General features: G+C 45.7%; 1 pseudogene; it reads right to left on the minus strand.

Moving 5' to 3' along the window:
- Positions 1-2,968: 2,968 nt before the first annotated feature.
- LOC110343603 lies at positions 2,969-6,443 on the minus strand (annotated as a pseudogene).
- Between the last annotated feature and the right edge of the window lie 1,690 nt (positions 6,444-8,133).

The raw sequence follows: 8,133 nt of genomic DNA on the forward strand, positions 1-8,133 counted from the left end.
GCCACGTGATGGTCTGCCTCTTATGTAACCCTGGAGAGGGAAGGAGCTTTGTGAAGGCTTTGGAGCCCCACTCTGATCTCACGAGAGACTTGCGCAGTCAATGCAAGATGCTCGGATTCAGGATGGCCGAGGTCAAGTCCTACCTGGAAGAAACAGTTACACAACAGCACCAGAAGCAGAGGTAGGCGGGTAGGTCGGTGGGTGGTTGTTATTAGTTTATGATCTGACTTGGGAGGATATAAAATTGAGGAAACCCAGCATAACACAGGCTCAAGAATGCCTTAGGGAGGGACTTTAAGCTCTGTTCACAGGAGACTTCCTACCCAATGTAGGATATTGAAGCTGGGGACCCTGAGGAGAGATAAATGGGACCAACCTGCTCTACTCAGGCATCTTAACTTTGATGGAGATTTACCTGTCTGGATTCCACGTGTAATTTTACCTGAAAGGTGGCTGCATTTAAAGGAAGTCGGGGAAAGTCATCAACCCAGAGTCAAAGCCTCAGACCTTCGAAGCTGTTCAGACTCCTAGAGAGCAGGCGGGCACTGGACTGTATCTATGCAAGCAGAGTGCTCGTGCTTTCCCTCTGGTTCCCTCTGTTCTTTAAGCCTGCTCTCTCATTTTTGCTTTAGATCCATTTGAAATTTGCACGAGAACTTTGAAGCTTTCTTTGCAAAAATGCACACAGGCACATCCCGTTTCAGTGGAGGTCCTGTCCTGGGAGACCCACCTGGACACTTGGTCATTGCTCCTGCCTCTATTTTTTTCTTAACTCTCTGCAGTAGTCCTGGCAGTGTTCTTCAACGCGTCTCAGCGAGACTCCATACTGCTCGAGGGAAGTGCCGGGGTCTCTGCAGTGGGAGGGAAGGAGAGCCGCTGCAGGGGAACAGAGTCTCTACTCATCTTTAGCGTCCGCTCTTCAGTATTATATAATGCTGTTAGCTTAGTTCATACGACTTAAACGTTCTTTGCGGATAAATGCTGGAACTTCCTGCTAAGAACGCAGGAGGTCAGGAGTAGGACTTTCCACTTGGGGTGACATGTTGATGTTAAAGCTTTGGATTACAGAGCATTTCATAATTTAGGCATTTTGAGTCGGGCGTACTTGGTACCCCACTATCCAATGGATTAACAGCTAGACCACTTGTTGCACATTTAGAAGTCACTTACATTCCTGGTTTGTACTACTGCAGAGGTACCTGGCCCTCAGCTCTGGGAAAAACATCCTGCAGACTGTGCCTGGCCTCGTTTTAGACTTTATGTCACATTAGGTGGAGAGACCCTCTGAGTGTAGCTTGTGTGGAGTCCCACGTCCACAACTGCCAATTGCTGTGGCTTGGATTTTGCTTTTTGGGGGGAGATCTGAGGAAAGCGATGGAGACAGTGGGCGGGGAAGAGGAGTCAGCCCAAGTCATTTTTCAGTGTTGAGTTAGTCTCGCAAGACACTGAAATAAAGTCTGGAGGAAAAATTGATGGACTGGTGAGAGGACATTTTGACTGCAAAGGACTTTGTATCACGTGAGACTTCACCGCCTCCCCCCCAGTATTTCTCAGAGCAACTGCCAGATAGGAGCAGTCCCTTGGCAGCTGTCACCCACTTATTTATTAGTGGGACCCTGCAGAGGCTGAGAGAAGAGGGGGACCACTAAAACTGGGAAAAATGTGTTCCCGGTCGGCGCATTTCCGTGATGCCAAGGTGACCAGCCTACGTCTCCCTTCCAGGCTGGTGTTGGGCGGCTCTGACAAGTGTCCAGAATGCTCCCAGCCCAGCATCTGCTGCCCGATTGCCATGGAGACGGCAGCTGCAGAGAAGTCCCCTTTGAGAACACGCCGAGGAGATTTCTAGAACCATTTTGGAAGCATTTGTCTCCACAGTGCCCGCTAATCTCCCTTTCATTTGTAATTATTTTATCGCCTTGATTCTGCGCATTGGCACGGGGCCCACGGCTGATGCTGCTCCCTGGCGGGGTCCACCGGGAGGTGCCCGCGCCCCGCCGTCTGCGTGGAGATGAAAGAAGACCAGCCCAGCGCCCAGGCTTCAAACAGGCCCTGTCTCCCGTGGGCAGCCCGGGGAGGGCCTGGCTGATTGAAGTAGCCGGAATTATGAAGCCCATAGCCTTTGAGGCCGGCCGCCCTATCCCGGCCAAGAATAATTGAACAAATAGTTTATCTGGTGCACCAACAGCTGTAGAGCCGGGCGATTTGAGAGGATTAGGGGAGAGTAGTGAACGGATACTCCCACAGCGCCTCCAAATCCTCACCCTTAGTCGGACCAGCCAAGAACACATGGTGAAACCCTGACATCACCCTTTAAAGCCCATTTCTCTCCCTTCCCAAGCGCCCCTTCCCAGTGCTTCCAAGAATTTTAAGTGGACAAGGCCGCTACCTTTGAGGGTCCCCACCGCTGGATTGCATTCAGGGGTTCCTTGTAATTACCCCGAACTCATTTCATCCCAGACAGCTCAGATTCACAGGGGGTGGGAGGAGATTCTGGTCGGTCTGGGAGGCAGAGGCCACTGCCTTTCCTCAAGTCTCTGCTGCCACAGCTGGTGTGATGTCTAAGCAAGGCCAGGCCAAGTTCAGGGTAGGATGAAAGGGACGTTTTTAGAAGGGCGATGGCAGAGGACACGAAACAGGACTCCTCCCTGAGGGAGGAAAAGTAACAAACAACTCCAATTGAGCCAATTCTTTTTTTTTTCTTAAAGCATATTTAATATAACTTAGTTAGATTAATGGGAATTATACAGGGGCTGGGGTGTGGCTCGGCGTTACAGCATTTGCCCAGCATGCTCCAGGCCCCAGGTTCCATCTCTGGCACTCCTAAACAAACACATCCAACTACCCCTCCGTAGAGAAATACTTGCTTGTAGATCATAGATCGCCAGCCGACAGCAGTCCCATGGCCTTATCAAAACCATAACGTTGGGAGGAAAAGGGCAACTTGAAGTCACGTTCAAGCGTCTCTCTGTTAGTCCTTCTCACGGACTTCAGGTTTCTCCTTGGTGCCTTTTTCCTCCTGGGCCTCAGGTAGGACACCTGGATATTCTGGGAGAAGTTTATATCTCCCCAAATCAATTTCTGGGAAAACCATGTCATTTTCAGATTCCTGCATGATCGTCATCCCAAACAGTGCGAGGTGGCCTGGTTGCTCAAACCGTGTCTGCTTTATTTGATAACTCCGGTTATCCAACAAGTTGTAAGGCATTGTCCAGGCTTTTGGCAAGAGACTGAACTCCTTATGGTGGTTCCTTGAGGTTTCTACTGAGAATTATTTTAATTCTATACGTAAACAGCCCGTTTTCCTCAGGATCAGAGTTTCAGGTTTTCCCACCTGGAATCCTGGTTACCTTCCACTGACGAAGCTGAGGTCATTCTTTGGGAGTATTTGAACTCCTGCCCTAGCAGAGACTAGGCTAGGCCTCCATTCTTGCAGACGCTGATGTTCTGGGACACAGCAATGACACAGTTCTGGGATGAACCACCATGGCAGTGGCGACCACTTCCTCACCTAACCCAGGCTCCAGACTTCTCCTTAAGTTTGGCAAAAATTCTATTTATTTGTTCTTAACCACTAGATGAATACTTGAGTGAAATTTGAGAGAAAACCTTTATAACCTTCAAGTGAGTATTTATTATGCTTCTAACTATGACTTTGAATTTAGAAATCACAGCTGGAGAAGATTGGTAAATTAAATAGTGTAAAAAATATAGTCTGAGGGGTGGGTAGATGGCTCAATGGGTTGGAGTACTTACTGCAGACACAGGGCGACATGGGTTTCGATTCACTGAGACTCTTGAAAATGCCAGGTGTGGCCAAGTGTTCCTGTAACCCCGGCACTGGGGAGGACTCGGGGGCCGATATAGGAAGATCCTTGGGGCCTGCTGCCCACTAGCTTGGTGGAAAAACAGTGAACTCCAGGTACAGTGAGAGACTGTCTCAAAGGGGGCAAGGTGGAGAGATAAAGAGAGAGACACTACATGGACTTTTCTGGCCTCCACGTGTATGCAGGGGTGTCTACATCTGGTGCACACACACACACACAGACACACACACAGACACACACACACACAGACACACACACACACACACACACACACACACACACACACACACACACACACACACTGAATGGCAAAATACAAGAAAATAGAAAGGATTTGCAATCCATGTTATAGAAAAGCCAGTCTGGCTCAAGAACTCATAGGCACCAGTCTGCAAAACACTAAAACCCCAAAAGAAGAATGGGTAGAGGTTGTGAACAGACCATTTCCAGGATAGCAAATACAAAAGGTCCCTAAATATGCACAAGTGAGGTTCAAACAAACCCTTTACAGTGGGAACAATGCAGCTGAAATGTCCTTGAGGAAGGCTAGATGGGAAAGAATTCTTTTTTTTTTTTTTTTTTTTTTTTTTTTTTTGGTTTTTCGAGACAGGGTTTCTCTGTGGCTTTGGAGACTGTCCTGGAACTAGCTCTTGTAGACCAGGCTGGCCTCGAACTCACAGAAATCTGCCTGCCTCTGCCTCCCAATATTTTTTTTTGGTTGAAAGAATTCTTATGAAAGCATGAGGACTAGAGCCTAGGTTCCAGAACCCACCAAACAGTCAGGGTGTGGTGCCAGGCATACTTCTAGCCTGGTCTCAGGTGTGTGGACACAGGAAGATCGCTGGTGCTTGCTAGAAATCTGAGAAGTCTGAGCTCTGAGTGCAAAGGAATAGTGTGGAGGACTCTTCTGAAGCCTTTCTCAGACCTCATGCACAGGTGTGCACATGCACACACATGTGTGTATACCCCATACTTGTGTGAGGGCATGTGCAAGTGTGCGTGCACACACACACAAACACACTACCACATAAGATCATTTTCACCTATCAGAATAGGTGACACATCTGTGGGGAATAGAACTCTTTTACGTTAATAATATCTGTCAAAATTTGAAAATCATATAATCTCTGACACAGCAATGAGACCCTTGAAGATTTACCTTATTAAAATTTGCACAGTGGCATGAGCACAAGACTAAATTCACTAATGTATTTGTAACATAAGGTGTAGTTAAACAAGTTACAGTACATGCTTATAATTGAATATTATATGGCTAAAAAAAGAATTAAAATTTGTTAGGAACTGATTTCCAAAGTATATGAGGTGTGGGGGAGGGATCAGTTGTACCTGTGGGGTCTCCAGTTCATGGGAGACTCACAATCAACATGCAGTCTATCTCTGAGGCTGCAGAGACTCTTTATGCTGCCTCCCTGGTCCTGACGGCAGTGATCACAGAGCAGAAGCAAGTGACTTCATGGGTTTGGGGCAAAGAGGAGCCATCTATTTTGGACAATGTCCTTACTTTAAAAGATTATTATTATCATTATTTTTAGTGAAAGTGAGACGGTTTTAATTAATGATCTTCTTCTAAGACCAGGTGTCAACCTGGATGGGCAGGACGAGTGAGACAGAGAAAAGTCTATATAAACCCTAATGAATGGCACTTCCTCCCGTTTTAGAGAAGTTATTAGTTCTTTGAAAATCATGTCCACTACATTTTGATCAATTCCCTCCCTCCCCCAGCCTTTCCCTGGGTTGGGATTTCATGCTCACTTCCCATTTCCAAGTTGGGATTTTGTCTGGAGCTTGCAGTCTTGTGATTGCTGTCACAGTCACTGTGAGGCCATATGTTCAGCTGCCCTGATGCGTCCGGGGACACTGTTTCCTTGTGGTCATTGACCACCTCTGACTTTTACAGTCTTTCAAGCTCTTCTTTCTCAATGATCCTGAGCCTTGGGAGTGTCTCTGTCTCAATCAGCACTCTTGCATTCTAGGCTAACACCTGATCTTATAAAGTCATCAATTAAAGCTGTCTTGGGTGGGGAATGGATGTCCCATTCCCGGCTGAACAGTCTGAAGTTTCTTACTCTGCACTGCACTTTAACCAGTTTTGTGTTTCTGTGTTAATCATCACCTACTGCAAATAGAAGCTTCTCTGATAAGGGTTGAGAGATAAATTAATCTATGGGTATGATGATAAGCCACTAGGAATTGGTTCAATACTAAGTCCATTTAGTAGAATAATGGTGGTAGGTTCTCTTCTAGGTCCTATGACCTGTCTAACCACTGGGTCTTAGCCCTGATATTGGTGCTAGGTGTGGGTTACATCTTGTGTAAGAGAACTTAAATCCAATCAGAAAGTGGTTGGTTACTCCTATGATGTTCATGCCACTATTGGCCTTGTCTTGACAAGCCATTCATTATTGTAGCTTGCAGGGTTCAGAGTTAGGTAAAACTGATGATTACTTTCTCACCCGGTATCATGCCTAGCATTTTCCATGGTGAAAGCTAGCCAATAAGAGCAAAGCTTCCAGATAGTATCAGAGTGATTTCATTGTAGTGTATGACTCAAGTATGTGATGTCTTCATCCTTACCGTCAAGTTCTGGAAGGTAACCATTGCATCAACAGTAGTCTTTAATGTTTGGGGTCCATGGAACTTCACTGGCCAAAAGAGGAAATAATCCATTCCTGGCATTGGTCTTTCTATTTGTTAACCTGTAGTGTCTATTAGGGTCATTGTTGTTGTTGTTGGTGGTGTGTGTGTGTGTGTGTGTGTGTAACTTCTACAGTAGTAGGTAGGTTTTTATATGGCTTTATTTGAAGGTCTTTATCCCATTCTATATTTCTTCTTGATTTTTTTGGTCAACTGAAGCTGGAGTAATCTTAGAAGAGGGAACCTCATTTTGGGAATTGCTTCCATTAAGCTGGATTACAGTTAAGTCTGTGGGGACATTTTCTTGATTATTGATGTTGGAGGCCCAGCCAGTCCCCTGTGTGCAGTGCTATCCCTGGCCTGGTGATCCTGGAGTGTATATGAAAGCAAACTGAGCAAGCCATCCAAAGAAAGCTAGTAAACAGTGCTCCTCCATGGTGTCTGCTTTCCTTTAGTTCCTGCCTCCTGGATCCTGCCTTAAGTTCCTGTCCTTACTTCTCTCAGTGCTGGTCGTCATGAAGAACCATTAGCTGAAGTAAACCCTTTCCTTTTCAAACTGGGTTTGGTTGGTGTTTTGTCTCAGCAACACAGATGCAACTTAACATGTTCTATTTCATTATCCCTTTAAGTATTTATACCACTGTGTTACATCTCCCCCTCTTTAAAGCACCCCCGTGGCCCCTTGCAGAGTCTTGATCTCTACGAGTATTCTAAATGAAACACACATATATGAATATTGACAGCTACCATCCACACATGAGAGAAAACACCCCATGTTTGTCTTTCTGGGTTTGGGTTGTTTAACTCAGAAGGAGGGTCTCCAGCTCCATCCATTTACCCGCACATGTTATAATTTTGTGTTTCATTATGACTGAATAGCATTCCGTTGTAGAAATATACTATATTTTCACTATCCGATCATTGGTTGACGAGCATCTGGGTTGTTTCCATTTCCTAGCTATTGTGGCTACAGCAGCAATGAACATGGATGGGCAGGCATCTCTGTAGTGGGATACAGGGTTCTTCAGGCATGTGCTCAAGAGTGATACAGGTGACTCTCTGCACTGGCAGCACCAGTGGCTGGCATTTTAGTTGTTTTCAGTCAGTTCTGTACCATTTGCTTTGGGTGTCTTGTACCCAGTGACGTTGTAAAATGCTTTAGAAAATCAAGCCAGCTGTTTTTCTTCCTGGACGAAAGCATCTTTCTGTGCACAGAGCACGACCCAGAGTCTTTTGGATTCCATATGAATTTTAGGATTTCCCTTTTCGGTTTCTGTGAAGAATAGTAATGAAAATTTTAATATTTTAATTTATTCATTTGAGAATTTCATACTTGAGTACCACATTTAAGTCATTTCTACTCCCTCCTCTCCTCCTTCCAGCTTCCTTCTCACTCCATCTCAAATTCATGATCTTTCTTCTTTATTATGATTTTACACACATACATACACACACACACCACACATTCATGTATATACCACAAACACACACCACACATACACACACACATACAGACACACCACACACAGACACATCACACACACAGACACACATACACATACCACACACACACATACACACCACACACATACACACACGTACACACACACATACATATACCACACATACATACACAGAGACACCACACACACAC

Source organism: Mesocricetus auratus, unplaced genomic scaffold, assembly GCF_017639785.1.
Source record: "Mesocricetus auratus isolate SY011 unplaced genomic scaffold, BCM_Maur_2.0 Super-Scaffold_100022, whole genome shotgun sequence".
Classification (NCBI taxonomy): domain Eukaryota; kingdom Metazoa; phylum Chordata; class Mammalia; order Rodentia; family Cricetidae; genus Mesocricetus; species Mesocricetus auratus.